The following is a 21217-nucleotide window of genomic DNA, read 5'->3' on the forward strand; positions in this document are numbered from 1 at the left end:
CCTAAATCGCATGCTTCCCTACCATAAATGAAGTTTTACAAACAAATTTTAAGAGAAGCACGTCATATGATTGATCTCAGTGGGTCTCTCATCTGTATCCAGCAATAATCCGCAAAAATCAGATTGATCCAAACCTACAGTAAACAGACAGATTTCACACTACTGCTTTTTCTTTGTTCTGGAAGAATTCCCCCTTAAGCCCCATCTCCTCCTTTTTTCCTCCTTTAACAGGGGGAGCTCTAGAGACCTACAGTTGAAGTCAGAATAATTAACCCCCCTGAAATATTACCCCCCTTTTTAATTTTTTTCCTTAAGTTCTGTTAAACGGAGAGAAGATTTTTTTTTAAGCACATTTCTAAAGACAATAGTTTTAATGACTCATCTCTAATAATTGATTTAGTTTATATTTGCCATGATGATAATATTTTATCAGGATGAAATAATATTTCACTAGATATTTTTCAATACACTTCTGTACAGCTTAAAGTGATATTTAAAGGCTACACCAGGTTAATTACTGTAGGTTAACTAGGCAAGATAGGGTAATTAGGCAAGTTATTGTATGACGGTGGTTTGTTTTGTAGACTATCGAAGAAATATATAGCTCAAAAAGGCTGATAATTTTGACCTTAAATCAATAATAATAAATTAAAAACTGTTTTAATTCTAGCTAAAATAAAACAAATAATACTTTCTCCAGACGAAAAAAAAAATATTATTAGACATACTGTAAAAATGTCCTTGTTCTGTTAAACATCATTTGGGAAATATTAAAAAAATAAAAATTAAATTAAAAAAAAGAAAAATTCAAAGGGGGTTTAATAATTCTGATTTCAACTGATCTTGGACCAACTTACTTGCTAATTGACCAGGCGGGAGCCCTGGGCTCAATCATCTCCAAGCTCAGGGTTCTCTCTTGTGACAGCATGCCAAACCTGCTAATAGAATCAAGCAATGTACAAGAAGTATACCCGAATTACCTACTACTGGTGAGATTCTGTAGTGCAGAGTTCTATCCCATGATGTCATGCAAGAGAATTCATGAAGGATCAGTGAAATGGCACAATTGACACGGTCACTGTCCAAATTCATAATACTCAAAAAAAAAAAAAAAAAAACTCTAGGCAAGACGTATCTGGATGAGCTACTACTTCTGGTGAGATTCTGTAGTGCAGAATTCTGTATTAGGAGGCTATGTTATCCCATGATGCAATGCAAAAAAATCATGAAGGGTCAGAAGTGACACAGATGGGGCATATGATAGTCACAAATGACGATATAATACATACAAATTTCATTCAAACTGCTTTACATCTTTGAATGGAAACATCCAGTTTGAATCATTTTGCCCACTAGTTAATATATTCCATCTATATTCTAAGTCTGTCAGGCTTTATTTTTTTATTCTTGTATCCCTTACTTGATTGCACAATAACACAGAAAGCTAAAAAAATTATACTAAACTGTGTTCATGCAGAAATAGTGCACCTCTTGAGGCCAGAGGAGTACATACAACTCCAACTATCTAGTCTCTGTTAGCCTCACCCCCATAAACCTCACTCCCATCAAGGTCACATTACCAGAGTAACTCCTTCGGTTTTACAAGACTGGCTTTGAGTGGAATTTAAACCGATGTCTCTGGCACAGGAGGCAGGTGCACAAGGAAGCCTAAGACTGCAGCTCTAGTGATAGATGCTAGTGCACCTCTTGATGTCAGGGGAGTAAGCTTTACTCACACATCACCTACTGGCTGGCCTCTGTTACCCTCACCCTCCTTTAATCCTCACTCCCATCTGAGCCACAGCACCAATGTAACAGCACCTCCAGTTCTCCAAACCCCACACACAGCAGGATTGAAACTGGTGGGAGGTGGAATGGGAAGATGCACTGACTTACATTCACCACCCTAGAGTAGCCACCAGGTCGGAGCCTGGAGCATTAATCCCACCTCCTCCCTGGATGACATATTTCTTTGCATTCACACTGACTGTTGGAATTCTAAAGTGACGCAAACTGGCTGACAGCAACATCAAGCATGGTATTCAATCAATAACTGGAGGATGTGGTAATCAATACAGCGTTATTGTTGCGAGTCGTTGGTTTTGTGATAACAGAGATGGAATGTAGACGTCCAAGTTATGCATTTGAAACAGCAAAAGGGGTGACTAAATCACTGTATGGCAACTTGCATTACTACATATCACCAAGACTGAAAAAGAACCGAATGTAGCACACAAAGATGACAAGCAAATGCCACTGACATTATCTTCCTATATTATCTTGGAGCACTTCAAAATATTGTAGTGTTGTGTATGCGCCAACTTCATTACGTGTAGTTCCTGGTGGCCTTGATTAGACCCTGAAAGTAGAAGCTACATAAATGTCCTTAAAAATATTCCTATAAATTAAATTATTTGTTCTAGTGATGTGAACATACCAACAAGTGTATACTTTCACCAGTAGTTCTAGGGACTATGAAAAGTTCCTCTAGTGGAACCACAGCCTCTAGCATAGTTTAGTTTATCTGCCAGAGTCCGAAGCCACGGGCCGGGCCAATATTTCCAGCCACTATCTTTGAGCCACGCCATCATCAAGCACTTGTGTTTTTTTTTTTTTTTTTTTGTGATTACTTAATTAGCCTAATGGGTGGAAATCTATGCCAAATTTTAAAAAAATATGATACAAATATTTGAGCTAATTCGGCCTGTAGCAAATTCTGCCCAAGCAACCGTTTCTGTTCTATGGTGCATAAAAATCAGTGGACTTATCAAAGCATTATTTGGGTAAAATTGCAAATTTTTAATTGTCAATCAATGTGTTTGGTCATTATCAATCACTTTAACTAAGCGTGAGCAATGGCAAAAATAGACCCATCGCCGAAATGATCACAGCACTGCTACTTCAGCTCTGCTCATGCTCTGCACTGTGCTGCTTTTGTATACGGTATGAAAGCTCTATTATTTATCAGGCTGATGTCAATGTCCAGCATTCAACCTAAAATCAACCAAATATCAACGTCTAATTATGTTACACCTTGACATTGTGTGAACTACTATGACCACTCTATCAGATGTTGGATTTTGGTCAATTTCCAGATAAACCTAAAAAAAAAAAAAATCAAGCAAATATGAACATAATTTGACGTTATGTGACATCAAAATAACATCCTAACGCCCCATTCACATAGGGTGTCAGCTTCAATGTTTCCCCATTCACTTTAAATGGGTGACGTCAGGCGTTGCCGAACTGCATTGTGGATCTGTCGACACTGCTTCAGTGGTGTTGCTTGCTGCAGAAGTTGGGACTTGCTCAACTTTAAGCGCCGACGGAAGCAACAGCCAATCAGATTGCTGTATGCAAATACACCAGCTCAGACAGTGGCCTATTGCTGGCTATTTTCATCAGCTGACGCTGCTATGACGATCGCATAAGCCCCAACATCAGACACACCCTCTGTCAAGCTTTGACGCTGAACCCCTGTGTAAATAGGGCGTTAGACCCTGGATAGACATTGAATTTTGGTCACCTGACGTCATGACCTAAATCTAACCTAATATCAACTTATGATGTTGTGTGCCAGTTGGGTAGCGTCAGAAGCAGGACCTGATTTTACCCAATTCAACATATTTCTAAATGTTGCTGATTTTGAAAACTTTACAATGAACTTATTAGGTGTGAAGGACAAGATTACAGTTCGTAGTGAGTGGAGCCTTACAATCAGGCTTAGGGACTGTACTTTAGATCATTTTCATTCACATTCAACTGTCCTCTGAGTTTTAAGAACAATTTATACATTAGTAAGGAGGTAAGGATTAGGTTTGTATTAAATTTTCAACCAGGAATGATGTTTTAGATTCAACAAAATATGTTGAGCCAGGAACATGTCTAAGTCTGCAAAATCAGGACATGCCAGTAACACTCAGGGCAGTCAGGACAATGAGGTTGATTTACCTCTCTGTTGTCATAGCATGGCCAAAAATGTATAGTATTGGCAGGGAGAAAGCCATCAGGAATCAGTTTAAGTAAATACTAAATTGCATTTTATTGCTGATAATGTCCGTGTATTTAAAGGTGATAAATTGCTTATGTCAAGACATTCAGTTAGAATAATTGCTTTGATTACCTCTGAAAACTGTAAAAACTTGGGGGAAAAATAGCCCAAGACACTGTCAGGAGAGTGAGAATAACTTCCTTGACATCTGATCGTTTAGAGATGCATTCTTTTTCTCATTGCTGGATATTACAGCTGTGTGTGAATTTATGCACGGAAGGCCATTCGAGCTCAATTACCTCTCGCTGAGTGAATAATAAGCAGTGTTTTATCTTTTTTTTTTTTTTTTTCCGCACCGTCCTTCCGTGTCTTCAGTCTGTATTCCCAAGCAGACGCTAACACCAGTCGCACAGGTCCAGCTCAAAGACAAAAGATAGAGCTGTAACCATCTAACCGAGTTTGCTTGAGCAGATGCAATGAGACTGGTAAGGTTTCCGTCGTATTTTCACGGGAGTTGATCTTGACTGAAAAGGATCGTCTGTGAGGGTAACCCACAAAGCTGTCTCCTCTTAGCTACGAAATGAATCACAGACTTATTGTAATAGCCTTCCTCTGTCACAGAGCACTTGTACCTGTCAAAGCATTTAAATTGCAACACATTTCAGAAGGGAGTAGCGGGACCGGCCCTGCTGTGCTTTTCCGGTAAAAAGACCCCTGAGCTGTGTTGCAGTTTATTCTAAAAATAGGCCAAGGATGATCTCATGTCCCTGTTGATACAAAGAACAACTAATTAAGGATTAGCAGCAATGATGAGATCTAATGCAGCCACTATTTCATACAAATGATATTGTTCCCCAGATGCACGGACAAAATGTGCAATGTGTAGGTAGTGTCCACAGTAATACAAGGTATAAACAGCTCAGGGTAGGAGATTATTACAACTATCAAGAACATTTTCACATCTGCATCAAATAGTTGCTAAAATATTAAACTTCCTTCTTAATGAATGCTTTTTTATAATTTCATATTATATGGATTGATTGGTTGGTTGGTTGGTTAAATGATTGATTGGTTGACTGGTTGGTTGCATAATTTTGGTAATTCAATTCAATGGATGTTTATTTGTATAGCGCTTTTACAATTTAGATTGTGTCAAAGCAGCTTAGCATAGAAGTTCTAGTAAATTGAAACTATGTCAGTCCATTTTTCAGAGTTGAAGTTCAGTTTAGTTCAGTGTGGTTTAATTTTCACTGCTGAAAACCCAAACACTGAAGAGCAAATTCATCAAAGCGCAGCTCCACAAGTGCCAACCAAGCAAGCCAGTGGTGAGAATAACTATTAGTAACAAAAACTGCTCTTAATGACATCATGCACTAAGAAGTGAACAGAGTTGGGTGTAGAGCATTCCACAGTAGCTTGTTACTGTATTCTTATATTTCTGAACAATGCAGTAATGTAACCAATTAAATTTTAATTTTGTTTAATTTGATTACAGCCACTAAAGTCAGTGTAATTGCGTCACTTACATTACAAATATAAAAAAAAGCATTTGCTTTTTTAAATGCACATTTTCAGCTGTAAAGTCAGTTAATGAGCAATTGCTTTTGAATTGCTGTGGAAATACAAACATTACCTTGATTTCATGAAGCATAAAAAAAAAAGTATTACTGTGAACTGCAGTCTAGGTCCAGTTTCAGTCTCGCGACGTACTTAGGTATTCCAAATTTCATGTATTCAACGTCTGAGCATTTATAGTTGTCACCACAACTGCAGACAAAGTAGGCTATGTGTTTTTCCTACTATGAATGTCAATATTTACAGGTAGGGCTGGGCGATTTGGCCTAAAATCCAAATCTCAATTAATTAAACATTTTAACTTGATTATGATTGATGAACAATTATTAATATTTTATTTTATTTATTTATTTTTAGCCCTCAAAGTCCACTGACAAGTTTTGTACAGTAAATATGCTCATATTACAAGCATTTTGAATGAAGGGTGATTTTAAAATAGTTAAAGAAAACACACACTATCCATGTATTATTATGTTTTGAACATCAACATTGGAACAACTGAAATTAAATTACACATTGCCTAAATAACTCACACTTTAGGAAACAAAATTAATAATTTTCAGTGTTTTTCATATTAAAAGTAGAAAATAAGCAGCATCTCTTCTAAACAAAATAACTCTTAAATATCCTGTAAATATTATTTAAATAATATATATTAAAATATATGAATATTTAAATATAAAATATTAATATTATAATATTAATACATTTTAAAAAATAAATATTTTGCATCTTCTGTAAACAAATATTTATTATAAATAATAATTTTAATATAAATGGCAAATGTGTCGTCTCGAGGCATCTCTGGCATGGCTTACAAACATCAAAGATGATCACGAAATTAAAAACAAGCCTCAGTTAAACAGAGCAGGGTCACATGACTCCACATGCAGTAAGGAAAGTAATTGAAAAAATCGTCTAGGAATTTTTTTTTATAGATTATAGAATCTAAATTTCATTTTTTTTTTTTTACAATACAGCTATCCAATTTACACAGACAAAAACAAACAGGTTTGGAACAAGTGAAAATTAAGAATGATGATACAAATTTAAGTTTTGGATGAACTATTTCTTTAATTTTATTTATTTTTTTGTCAAGCTATGTTAAACCTATTGTAATATTTTTCAGTAAATATTAAGGTACAGATAGAGCTGCAGTTTTTGTATTTTTCTTAGGTTTAAAAAGTAACTGCAAAGTAAAGTAATTAGTAATCTGATTACTTTTTACATTAAGTAATTATTAATGTAATCAAACTGCAATTTACTATAGTAATCAGTAACTTCTAATCTATTTAAGTAACTTACCCAACACTGATGTGATTTTCTCAATTTAATAAAAAATACATATTTTATTTCATTTATAGAAATAGTTATTTCAGTCAAATGATGTATTTATGACAGTGGACCACAAAACAAGTCATAATGGTCAAGTTTTAAAAATTACATTTTTACATCATCTGAAACTTCAATAAAAATAAATATATAAAATTGATGTGTGGTTTGTTATGGAAGGGCAATATTTATCTAAGATACAACTATCTGAAAATCTAGAATCTGAGAGGTAAAAAAATTAAAGATAATATAAATAAATTAGTTTAAAAAATAAATAAACCGATAAATAAATAAATAAATAAATAAATACATACATACATACTTTTTTTAAAGCAAAGTAAAAATCAAAATAATTACAAGGCATGTATAACAGCCCTGGTCCGTTGTCTGTGAGACATTCATTTTCCTCATGGTTTGTGATGCGATATGATTCAAGACCAGGTTGTGATCTCATAAAAACCAACTTTATACGTTCCCTCTCCCACCTTACATTCTACTGCGACAGGCCTTCCCTTCATTTACGTATTTATCTGTCTCAAAGCCCCCGTGACCCTTGCAGTTAATGGATTCCTGCGAGAACATGACTGTTCATAAATCAGTAAGTCAGGCTGTGTCTCCGTTATAAATGGAGTGATCCAGCTCGCTCACATCATTCATGAATCTTCAGGGTCAGGGAGAAGCAGAAAAAACATGAACAAGGGAGATGGTACTGGCTATTTATCTCAAATCCGAGCTGGAATCAACTTCATTTGGCACAGAAAGGCAAATTGAAAAGCAAGTTGTTGGGTCATTGAGATGACAAGCCTTGGTCTTTTATCTTTAGATACTGCTCAGAGTAAAGAAGTGCTGTAAAGAAGTTGTTCTCATTCTAATGAACTACTTTGTCCTATCTTAAGACATTTTAACCTTTTTTTTTTTGGGAAGCATCAATTTAGGAGTCCTAAGTTTAATTTCTTAAATCTGAAGAGTGGAATTTTAACAGTTTTTTGCATCCCAATTTGATATGAAATGAAAATTGTTAGTAAGTCATTTGGTTGATTTTCAAAATGCATGTTTGCTAGTTTTCCCAATAAATTTAAATGAAATTTAGATGACTATTTAGCAAAAGCTGTAATCACGCAGATTAAATTGTCTGCATTTTTGGCTTAGCTTGTTAGTGAACTATGGCTCTGTGTAGTAAATTCTGCTCAATCTAAAAGCTGTTGCTGGAGATTAAAAAAAAAAAAATCATTAATTAATTAAAAAAAGAAAAAGAAGAAAAAAAAAAAATATATATATATTCATTCACACACGTGTGTGTGTGTGTGTGTGTGTGTGTGTGTGTGTGTGTGTGTGTGTGTGTGTGTGTGTGTGTGTGTGTGTGTGTGTGTGTGTGAGAGATTGTGTGTGTTACATTTAACTACAACTGCAACTAGGATTGCAAGCCAATTTTGAAAGTTTTTAATTAATTTTCAAACTAATAATTCAAGTGGACTGTTTAGCAGTGACTGAAAAATATGTTTTTATAACACCATATTTTAAACAAATTGGTTGAATGAATAACAACTGGAATTGACCCTAACACTTAGTCATATTTTATATTAAGTGAGTCTTTCAATGACTCACTCAAAAAACCATCTGCATTTCAAACCATATACTGAAACATCCAAGAAGATTACTATTATTCTAAATTATATGCACTTCACAAGACCTAAATTTGTCTTATTGTCTGATTGTAATCTATTACACTTATCAAATTTGTGTCATGCAACCAAACCAACCGGCATAAAAAAGACTCACAGTTTATTCACCCTCAAGTGGTTTCAAATCTGGGTTTCTTTATTCTGTTGAGCACAAGAAGATATTTTGAAGAAAGCTGAAAACATGTAACCGTTGACCATCATATTATGATAAACAAATATTATGGAAGTCAATGGCTACAGGTTTGCAGCTTTCTTCAAAATATCACTGCTTGCATTAAACAGTAGAAAGACAAATCAGGTTGGAACAAGTTAAAGGTGAGTAAATGATAACAGAATATTTAGTTTTGTATAAACCGCCCCTTTAAATGAATCACCTCACTGCTATTCACAAAAGTAACACCTGCATGCAAGCTTTTAAACTACGCAAGTGATTCAGGTACATTTTTGCTTAATCAAGAGTTCTGTGAAAAGTATGCAATTTTACATGCAGCCACTTACATGTTTTGGTCCTGAATAAATCAGTCCTTTAAATAAACTGGCTGACCAAATGCCCCAATTGAGTCAGTGGCTTTTTAAATAAACAATGCAATCACTTAAACAATGCAGTCGTTTAAGTGATTTAATGACTCTCTCAAAGATATCACCTGCATCATAAAAGGTGCTTATTGTGAAGAGGTCATTCATTCATTTTCCTTTTTATCAATTCCTATTTATCAAGGTTCGCCACAGTGGAATAAACCACCATCTATGTTAACATGTGCTTTAAGCAGCGAATGCCCTTCAAGCCACAGTACTAGGAAACACCCATAAACATTCGCATTCAAACACTCATACACTATGGCCAATTTAGTTCATCCAATTCACCTATACCACTTGTCCTTGGACTGTAGAGGAAACCGGAGCACCCGGAGGAAAGCCACGTGAACATGGGGAGAACATGCAAACTCCACACATTAATGCCAACTGGGCCAGCCGGGACTTGAACCAGCAACCTTTTTGCTGTGAGGCGTCAATGCTAACCACTAAGCTATTGCGCCGCCAAAAGGTTATTAATTTTGCCTAAGATTTTAATGTGTCCATATGTGCACTTCAAAATGTAGCATAGAATAGGTCATACTGCACATGTAGTTTTTGCCTACTCATTTGTCCATATTTCACTCAACTTTGGGTTAAAATAAAACAGATTATAATTCTGTCCTGACTGAATTAGTGATCTGATTGATTCAGTGCACTACTGTATGATCAGTGCAATTAATCATCCAAAAAATGACTTGTTTCATACATGATTCCTACATAAAGCCTCTGATCTCCCCCTACTGGTGTAACTATTTAACTTGAAGAAAGAAGCATTTCGTGATTTCCCCACTTTACCTTATTTGCCTCACATTACCTCATATAACCATCATTTTTTCTTGGTTAGGTAAAAGTTTTTGATATTTTAATGATTTGTTTATATGTAATATGCATATTTCTCGTAGTCACATTTCATAAAATCAACCTTTACTAAGTACAAATTCAGCAGAATTTAAGCAAATGCATAATCATGTATCTGCTATTCTTGCCAAAAGTAGGGAGGAGAAAAGGCATTGGCTTCGCGTTTGCATTTCCTTTTTCTCACTGTCCTGGATCTCTCACCAGTGCAATGGGCACCTTAGGCATTACATCCTAGGATAATGTCCAAATTTATTATTCATCAAGACTTTCCGTCATAATCAATTCATTTCCAAGGGGGCTACATTCACTGATGTGTTTTTAATCTCCCCCTCCAGGAACACTGAACTTTGTCATATCCAATTATACACCGTGAGTCAGCCGTAGATGTAGTTCACTTCGCCCTGTTACACACACACACACACGCGCACGCATGCACGCACGCACATGTTTACCTGTGTTGACCCTTTGTTATTCATCCTCTGTATGTTTAAACTGAAACACTGAGGAAATGTGTTCAGGATCTAAAATACTGTGGTTTCAGAAAGAGGACAATTCAGATCTTCCTTCGGGGTTTAAGAGCTGTTTGTATATCCATGTAAAATGTAAACATACTAAAACAAGTGGAGGCAGATACGTCTTATATCAGAGCTGTCAGATCTATTTGTCAGTGTCCACTCAATGACTGTCAGAGCCTCAGCTGAGCAGACAGAATTCTTCCTGTCAGATTGAAGCAGTAGAAAGCCTTATGTTCCTCCTATGGCAGTGTGAATTGATCACCTCCGAACCACACAGAAGCCAGCAGGAAGTCTGTGCCAGCAGCAGCACTACAGTGCAAAAATATTTTCAATGCAAAACCCATATGGTTTCTCTGCTCGTTTTACATAAAATATACCAAAATGTACCAAACATCTCAACATAGATGTGTGCGCACTGCAGTAATGCAATATATATATATATATATATATATATATATATATATATATATATATATATATATATATATATATATATATATATATATATATATATATATATATATATAAAAACATTTCTGCCTCTTAAAAATCGATTTATTTGTGTCATGAACATTTTAGGGTTTATGCACAAAAGTAGACTGGATTAAAAAAAGAAAATGCCCCTTGGTTTGCTTGGCTTTTATGCTGTCATTTTGTATGATGTATATTTTAGAACATAACATACTAAACATTGAATATAATGCTACGTACTAGGCTTAAAAGGCTAATTGTGTGTGTGCAAATGCAGTAATAGTATTTTTTAACAGCTGAGAACTCTTGATCCGCTAATAAAATATGTATAGAAGTCAAAATAAGGCAGTAATTTCACTGCAAGGTGACGTTTCTGATGCTTAATGTATATTTAGTTGCAAAGCCATTGTTGTAGTACTCGCACATATCTAAAGACTTAAAGTAATGTGGGATTTCTTTCTAATCAATTAGAGCTTCTATTTGTTTTTCTTAATAGTTGGTTAATATTTGTTTTTTATTGGCAAGGAATGTTTCTGTAATTCGGCTTTAACACCACAGAAACTTTTCATTGTACAAATGTTTCTTTTAGAAGTGTCAGACCTTTAAAATGTCTTCATGTAACTTAATTAAAAAAAAAGGAGAACAGAGGTTTCAAACCCGGTCCTGGAGATCCGGTATCCTGCAGATTGTAGCTTCAACTTGCCTCAACCCACCAGCAAGGATGTTTCTAGAAAGCCTATAGCTGTGGTCACACTGCACTTTTCGCCCCATAGACTTCCATTCATACGCCTGAATGCAAAAGACTGAAAACACAAGTTGTAGGACAAGTTTCACAGTTCACTGCATTGCAAAGTTCAAGCTTAATGAACTATGACATGCGAGATCGCATCACATGACTGCATGAAACCAACAGAAGATCAAAGCATGACCTCTCTGGACAGAAAAGTAAAATATGAACCAATCACTCACATTTTTGAATGTATAATTGTCTTGTTTAATTCCGCCTCTTTTGCAGCACCGACAGAATTATGTATGCTCAAACTCTATTGTGATCACAGTATAGGAGCTTGATTAGCTAGCCCAGGTGTGTCTGATTGGGGTTGCAGCTCAAATCTGCAGGACACCACACCTCCAGGACCGAGATTGAAAACCCTTGCCACTGAGAACTGTTCGTAAAAACTTAATAAAGATACACAAGCTGTCACTGTGGCAGCAACCAAAGGTACACATTTGTACCTAAAGGGTTTATATTAGTACCTTAAAGCAAGGGTTCTCAAACTTTTCAGCTCCAAATCCTCTAAAGGATTATTAGTCAGCATTATTTTGGGCAACTGGAGCCAGGAACACTCCCCAAAAGACATTATAATTTGAACAGCATCTGCATTTATGTTTGCCCTTTTTTAATTATCCCAGAGGTTTCCATAATCCTGGACCAGGCCATATCCTAAGCAGCTGCTTTGGTGGTCATGGAGGAGTGGAGAGCATGAGACTGGGTCCTGTAAGACCCCAGTGACAGACAAGTCCTCGCATTGATCCTGAAGGGCTAGCCTGTACACTAGCCGGTGACCTCTCCGACCAGCAGCTTCTTCACGATGGACATCCAGCTTTTCTCCAGCCTCAGGCGCCTAGACTGCAGCTCTGAACAAAAATATTGGCCCAAGGAGAAATGGACGTGCTTAACTGAGCCTGGTTTCTTTAGAGTTCTTTTTCCTTCACGTTCGCCAGTTGGTGAAGTTTGTTCCTCGCCGATGTCGTCACTGGCTTGCATGGTTCAGGACTTGTGGAGCTGCGCATCGATCGATTTGCTCTTCAGTTTTTGGACTTTCAGCAGTAAAATTAAACCACACTGAACTGAACTGAACTTAAACTCTGAAAACTAGACTGACACAGTTTCAATTTACTATAATCGTCTATGTGAAGCTGCTTTGACACACTCTACAATGTAAAAGCGCTATAGAAATGAAGGTGAATTGAATTGGAGTTATCTACTGTATACTGTATGGTACCTTTAAGTGTAAATATCCTTTTCAAAAGGTACAACCCCAGTGATAGCTTGTCTACCTTTTGTTACAGAGAGTTTTTCTTAGTGTGCAAAAACACAATAAAACTTTGAGACATTAATTTGTGGTTGGTGTATGTCTACATGGATCTTATCTAAAGATAGCACCATTGCAAGACCATGAACATAAAAAGTCTTTTCTGCCTGAATAGATGTACAGTTTTAATTCAGACGCTACATTTGCTTTTTAACAGTTGGATCTGAAGTGAGAAGTCAGCCCTTGTTTCATGACTCCAGTACATTGCTTTGCGATCTCTTGCCATTTATGAAAGACTAAAGGTTGTTTTACTCTCTCTTCTCTCTACATAGCCTGCTTTTTAGTGAAGATCCCTCTAAAGAAGCTTTTGAATTTGGCAGCCTTGGAAGAAAAGTTCAGGAAAATGCAACCATCTTTCATAACTGCATTCCATACTTCTGAATTTGTATACAGTATTATGAGGATGTATAGTAAACAGATGTAGCTGTTAAAAAATAAACCTGTATATACAGATTAATGCACATCCATAAATAAAAACTGACCCTGATTTTATATGAGGTTATATGTATCCAATGAAATTTCTAATGAGTGCTCACCATTCTCCTGTTAGCTGAAAGCTGTTTTATCAAGGATGGTGAATTCTAACAGTGTCGTCCTTTTCGCTGGATAAAAAAAAGAGCTTGTCAGAGTTCTGAGAGAGCTTTTGGGCAACATGAATAATGCACTTCCAGCTACAGGCCTGGCGGATGTGACTATACGCAAAATTCACGAAGAGCATTGATAAAAAAAGGCAGTGTTTTGACACTCCAGCTCCAGCAGATGACAAGTTCCTACCAGTGGCAGAGAGCTGGTGAAAAGGTGAAAAAAGCTACTAGAAGTACAAGATCAGAGCGATTCTACTGAGTATCAAAGTCAGTCCAATCAAGCGCTCCAATTATGCAGCTAATGAAATGTCAAACACTGAAATTCAGTGCCTTAAACATGTCATCAGAGTGACAATTAGGTCAGAAAATAAGTTTGATACGCCTGAGAGGCGGTATGAGACAGTATTGCCTAATTAACCTTCGATGATTGATTTGTAAGGGAAGGCTAGTCATGCTAAGAGCAATTCTGGGATGATTGGATCGTATGGCAGATCTGTCATTTTATAAAAGGAAAAAAAAAAATCAAATGGAACAAAATGAGCCATCCAACAAGGACATTTTGATCTGGATGTAGCAGAAGTTCTGCTTTTGTGTGCTCTTTATGGTTTGGCCTGTGATGATTCAGCGGTAAGGGATGTTGGCGCCGTTATTTTCCTTTGATTCGGATTCTCTGTGGGAAGTGCGAGTACATCCATCTGTTCCTCCATCACGTCATGTTCCTCTCTCTCCATCTTCCTCTCAATAGATCACTCTGTCCTTTCTTTGTAAATATCAAAACATACTATTACACAAAGGTTAAACTGGGCTTGAGTGATCCAGATGGGCATCACGACAGTTTGTGAAATGAGTCAATTTAGCTCATAAAACATGTAGTTATTTATTTAGTCTGGGTATAAGTACTGTATCTAAAAATACCCTAACACTTTCTGCTCAGAGGTCTCAACTTCTGCTTCAAAACATTGCTGATATTATAGTTTAAACTGTGGCTGCTCTAAAACATGTTTTTGAGAAAAACTACTTTTAAAGATTCGACAATGTTTTGATGAAACTGAACTGACTTTGGGACTGCACAGTGGCATAATTCTTGAAATCTATAATAGGCTACCACTCATTACCACCCTCATTGCTGGTAAAATAACCAGCCTTTTAGCAGAGCCTGATATCTTCCTGCAGGTTTGACACAGACTAAACTAAACTGTCTGAGGCCAGTTTTACTTATAAAACATTCCCTCATCAAATCTCAACATGAGTGAGAAGAAAATGAAAGCACATCAGCACAATCTTTAAAATTATAACGCATAATAAACATGCAGCAAATATATGACAGGTTTGTGAACAATTACGTCGAAGCATTAATTAAATCCTTATTTTCAATGGAGCAAAACAAATCATCTACCCACACCAGTGTGTTTAATGTTCATTTATTTTTGTCTGAAAGATTATCTTTTTTGAAAAAAATTTCATTAGTATAATTTTTGTCTTAATATTAATGTATTTTTTTGTTGGTCAGTTATCTACAAAGTAAAGAATGAATAGCATTTGAAGTGGAGTTTGTACACATGTTATACTTATATTTACAGTTTTAGGCTATATTAGGCTAAATAATTTCCAATGTTAATGACAAAACTATCTTTAAAACTATTGCTCTTGTTAGTTTCACTTAATTTAATCAACTACTGTGACCACAATGAGCCAGGCTTTACAATTTACAAACTATTCACAACAATGAAAGTATTCCCCTTCGGAAGAATAAACTTGGTCAGAGGGATGAGAGAACAGAAACTCATTGTGAGAACGATATTTACTGAGCGCCACACATCGCGTCTGCACAGCCAGACATTTCCAAAACTTAGCAGCACAAAAGAAAAGAAATCAGTGCATTGAGGATCTGTCCAATGTATTATTGAGCCTTTTCTAATTTGAAATTTCAGGTATGCTCACTTTGTGTGTGAAGAACAGGTAATAACACTCTCGTGGTACCAATGTGATCTGCTTATCTAACAGACACAGTACAACATGAACAGCAATGAACTCCTTGTTGTCCAGCGTCCTGCAGATTTTAGCTCCAACTTGCCTCAACACAACTGCAAGGATGTTTCTAGTAAGCCTAGTAAGAGCTTGAATAACTAGCCCAGGTGTGTCTGATTGGGGTTGGAACTAAACTTTGCAAGACACCGGCCCTACAGGACCGAGTTTGGACACCCCTGCTGTATAGGGATTGGCCTAACAATGGTTTTCAAAGTTTCAAAACTATTCAAAACATTATTTTATGGAATTTAGCGCAATAAAACTTTCTGGAAAATGTTTCATTATATGAACTGGCATGGTTTACAATATGATTCATTAAAAACTCTAGAAATCTATCTCTTTAAGTTCAAAATTCCTGATCAAAATTAAATATGGTACCACACCAACTTAAATAAATGTATCCATATCCGTAACCCATAGTTCTCCCACATAAAAAATCCCAATTTAACCCCTGCTAATAGTGTACACCTTTCTTATATAAAAGAATCAGCTAGCACCAAATGAACTAGCTATGCGAACCATAATGATGTAGATCATTTTCTGTGTACACTTGCATGCTTCAAGATGAGCAAAAAATGGACAGGAGATAATTAACAGACTCCTTGGCTCCTCTTGATGAGCTCTTTTCATTAAAAGCCCGAAACAAATGATCTGCCTTCCGCATTAGCATACGGCGCAATTCGCTTCCGTGACGGCAAACAAACCATTTGCCATTTAATAGCCCTAAAGAGCAATGCGACTGTTGTGTGCTCACTCGAAATGTGCAGCTGAATTAATTAAACAAATCAATTAAATAGCAAAAGGTGACGCCGATTATTAATGAAGTCTTCCCATGGTTGCCTGCATTCCCTTCCTTTCAGTGCTCCATGTTTCTGTTGCGCATTCATCTGATAATGACAGAGCTCACTGATACCCTCAATAGGATTCGGCTCATTATTTGTGTGCTTGTGTTGTGAATGCTCGGTAATAGTAGGAATGCCTTGTAATGACCTTTACGAGCCAGCCATTCCATTTTATATTTCCAATTAGCACTGCTGTGACTCATTTGTACTGTGTGATCAGGCACACCCTTGTAGGCCTTTGAATCAAAGCAAAAAGGACACACAAAACACAGAAGCTGCTGCATAAGTCATATAAGGTTCCAGAAGATATAGGAAGCCTTTTTTCCTATTGAACATGTCACATTTTTTTCTCAGAAAACATATTTCTAAAGGTGCTGTTGACTTGAACTTTTCACCAGATGTTGGTAGCAACCAAATAAATCCATATATGCAAATAAAACAAATCACAAATGAAGCTATGTAAAATAAAAAGAAATGCCACAAGGAAAAAGTATTAAACACATGAAGAAAGGGGGTGTAGAAAGACATTGAAAGCCCAGACAGCAGCTGAAATCTCTCAGTAGTTCTTCAGCAACCCTCTGCCCTTCGTTATTGTAAATTAATATTAACTTCTTCAGTCCAACATCTACATTATCATGATGATGAATGGCCCAGCCAATCACATGACTTAAATCCAATAGAAAACACAAATTAAAGATCAGATTTGTTTTAAACTGTTGACGTCTGTAAATTTTATTTATTTATTTTAAATAAATAAATAAAAGCACCAGTGCTATGCATGTAGCTTCCTTCTCCGATTGGCGCCCTTAAGCTGCCATCACTAAAAACATTTGTATAGAGTATTCAATACATTTAAGTATTTAAATCTATTTTTATTTTATTTTTTAGAAAGTGACAATTTGTTAAATTACAAATATTGTGACTGAAAAATCTGACTTATTCCACTAAACCAGTAGTGCCCAAACTCAGTACTGGAGGGCCGGTGTCCTGCATATTTTAATTCCAACCCCAATTAAACACACCCGAACCAGCTAATCAAGCTCTTTCAAGGTATACTAAAAACTTCGAGGCAGGTGTGTTGAAGGAAGTTAGAGCTAAACTATGCAGGACACTGGCCCTCCAGGACTGAGTTTGGACACCCCTGCGCTAAACATTGATTTTTTAAATAAAAACATTGGAACTGTGTTGTCCCAGTAAACAGAATACCGTCACTGTATTGTCATTTACGAAATAAACAAAGATGATAAAATAGTATTTATTAGTCTTTACTTGCATTTTTATATACCCAAATTCAAGCCTGTATTTTTTTTAGCTTTATTCAAAAACATTTTAACATTAAAACATTTGCAACAAACGTCATGGTTTTAAATAAAGTGCTATAGACCATTTCAATGCAGTGATGTCAATGGGCCATGAACATTTCCTGATCGTTTTCCAACTACTTTATTAACTAACAAGAAGCAATGCAACCATATCGCAATGTTAAAACAGCTGTCATAATGTTATTTATCAATATGTGGAATTGTTCCGGATTGTTGGTACCTATGGAAATTAAAGATGTAAAACAGGAAATACATTAAGACCCTTGTTATCGTTTACATCCCTAAAATGGTTGATATAAATAAATGCAATGTTAGCACAATGTTGTTTCATGACCTAAGTGCCAACTTTCATCTTAATAATCAGATGCTTCCTTAACTGCAATGTTCTTACCATTGTAATTAATTTTAGAAGTACAGTGTGTATTTTTTTTTTGACGTTTTTTTTTTTGTAATGAGACAATAGAATAATACATACATTTATGTATTTATGGAAATGTCACTCTCAGTAGCTCTTAAAGAAAAGCAAGTGCACTGCAAAAAATAAAATAAAAATAACAGTTGTTCTTTGTAAATTACTGGATGGCTTCAACTGTTTTTGTTTTTCTTTAAACAGTTAAATTACATTTACCATATCCCATTACTGTATATCTGTTAAGTTTTAAACTGTAGGGAGCTTTAAAATTCAATTAACAGGTTTTAAGTATAAATTATTGCAGTTCAAATTTTAATCATTTGAAATGCACAGGTTTAAATCATCATCGATACTTTCAGAATACATTTTGAGTATGTAAATGGAACAGAAATTGGACTGTCAGACTGTGCACTCTTCGGTTTTTATTACAAACCTCCTTAAACTTCCCAGATAATTACCACGGTCTGGATCAATTGTGATCGATTTAGTCAATCAATTTTGGGGTTGAACTAAGGCCACCATTATATTAGATAGTGGTCATTTTCTTCCTCTCATAAAAGGCATTACATTGTTTTTCAAAATATGGATAATATGGATCATTCATAATTCACAGTGCCATCTACTCGATTACAATAATAATGATATACTCACTAGATTTTAACAAGTACCAGGGATTGCAATGGCAAGAAATGAGAAACTTTAATATACTACTTTTCGATAATAGTATCATTCGCATTCTAAATGACCAAATTGTACCCCAGAATGTGGTGTATAGATGCATGAAAATATGACTCAACCTTTTATGACATTTCTTTTTGTATTAATGTACATTAAGATTAATGAAGCATTTAAGTAATGTATAATGTTTTTTTAATGTTGTTATTATTATGAAGTATAACAGCTAATGCCAATTCTTACCAGGCTCTCATATGTCAAAAAGCATTGTAGTTAAATTAATTTCCTCTGAAAATCTGCACCGCAAAAGCCTTTATAATGACCAAAGCTTACGTGGCTTTCATTCCTCTCAGCCCTTTCTTTTTAAAGCAAACTGGCCTTTCAATCATTCGACCAGTTTTCCACTAATGATGACATACACGCTTGTCAGTCAAAGGTCAAGGTCTAGCTAGTTGGCATAGTCCATTTAACCATTGCTAGCAGTTGCCCTAATGGCACCATTATGGGGTAAAAAAAAAAAAAAGTGTTTGACAACATTACTGCAAAAATGATACATTGCCACTTGCATGTTTCTCTGCAATTTCAAAAAGTGTCAAATCTATATTTTTTATAAGTATTGTCACGTTCGTTTATGCATGTATTAAGACCATTTGAAAATCCAATGACAAGTGAACGGTGCTAAAATATATAAATAGTATAAATAATATACCACCTACACTAAATATTACCCTAATGCATCCAAGAGTGTTAAGAGCATGTATGTAATCATGGTAAATGTAGGTTGAACACATGTGAAATACATATGATCCATATGTGATTTTCAAGTGCTTGCACACTTTTTCTGTAAAGACGCTACACTAAGTCGTACCCTTAATAACTTCAGGCAGCATTGTAACATGTTTGAAGTTGATAACATTATATGTTGCAAGGTTTATTTTCTATAAACATTTTAATGTGGTCATGTCATTTGCCCATGAACATATCCTGCATGTAAGCAAACTATTCCATAACTGTAACATTTTAATCATTTAATGTTAAAACGGCTATCATAACAATATTTATCAATATGTGGCCCTTTTTGGATTATCGAAAGCTATAGAAATAAAAATTATAACAAAAGAAAATACGTTGGGACCATTGCTTTGGTTTACATCCCTCAAAATTGTCTATTTAATTGTTATTTTAATCGCATATAATCGCAACTGTTTTAGTAAGCTACAATATCTGACACTTCAAGAAGTCTACATGCAAAGTTGATCAATAAAATATATCAATGAAATTATGTTTAGTCATATGCCATTTTGTTCGGTTTCTTCTGGTGCTTTCCAGTGATGAGTTGCAGCTGGAAGGGCATCCGCTGTGTAAAACATATGCTGAATAAGTTGGTGGTTCATTCCACTGTGGTGACCCCTGATGAATAAAAGGACTAAGCCGAAAAGAAAATAAATGAATGAATGAAAAGATATCTTGATTTTTTGCAAATAATAGCAAACGTTATATCTGGAAAAAAAACTGATTTTCCTACTGACACTTTTCACCAAAAGACCAAAACAACAGAACTTTTACCATTGAAAATTAGTGTCCTAAGACATTTGGAAAGTATTGTATAAATGTACATTTTATTGGAGTTAAGACAATTGTTTTCTGATGTTATATTAAATGCAGACAGAAAAACAACAAAATACTAAAAGTTAATATATTATTTTGAATGTCATTTAGTCTTGACTTTTGAGTTGATCTTTAAAACCAAAACTATACAATTTGACTGAGAAATGTTTAGCATTTTGCTTATTTTATAACATTACTGACAACAATTTCATTTGTGCAATATTTGACTTCATTTTTTTTATTAATCATTTTATTGAAAACATTAAACAAGTCATTTGTTTATTTCACTTTTACCAAGTTCTTTATAGGTGCAGAAGAGGATCTGCCAAAATGTTAATGAGTCAGTATAATATCTTTGAAACACAGTCCCACCCCTGCCATCCAAAGCCATGCCTCCTGAAACACGAATGCGCACATTAAAGATGACAGCAGATAACCCCCTAGAAAAAAATGTCATTCACCAGTTAGAAAACTTTATAGTACTTTACAATACTACAATTCTGAATTAAAAACTGTATTATATCTAGCACATTTTCAGTTGTGTAGCAAGCAAGCCTTGGCATAATGTTCCCACTCTCTCATGCATGTTGTCCTAAAGTGATTACTGTAGGCTTAGTGGTTGGCCAGCGGAGTGCAGGAATGACTCCTAT

The 21217-nt window shown here is 35.4% G+C and overlaps 1 protein-coding gene and 1 long non-coding RNA gene across 25 annotated transcripts in view; both read right to left on the reverse strand.

Annotated features, from left to right (window-relative positions):
- The window catches only part of LOC147834839 (uncharacterized), a 245798-nt gene that overhangs the window by 208135 nt on the left and 16446 nt on the right, over positions 1–21217 (reverse strand). Inside the window, exon 3 of one of the 24 annotated variants that reach the window (XR_015502699.1) lies at positions 858–935. The exons of the other annotated variants lie outside the window; for them this stretch is intronic. The gene's annotated coding sequence lies outside the window, so the exon portion shown is untranslated. The remainder of the gene's footprint in view (positions 1–857; positions 936–21217) is intronic. 24 annotated transcript variants of the gene reach the window in all.
- Positions 2599–6112, reverse strand: LOC147841818 (uncharacterized). Its single transcript, XR_015502714.1, has 2 exons — positions 3659–6112; positions 2599–3545 (listed from the first exon to the last, which is right to left on the reverse strand). It is a non-coding gene; the product is annotated as an uncharacterized LOC147841818 (long non-coding RNA).

The sequence above is a fragment of the Danio rerio genome, chromosome 11 (assembly GCF_052040795.2).
Source record: "Danio rerio strain M-AB ecotype USA chromosome 11, GRCz13ab, whole genome shotgun sequence".
Lineage (NCBI taxonomy): Eukaryota > Metazoa > Chordata > Actinopteri > Cypriniformes > Danionidae > Danio > Danio rerio.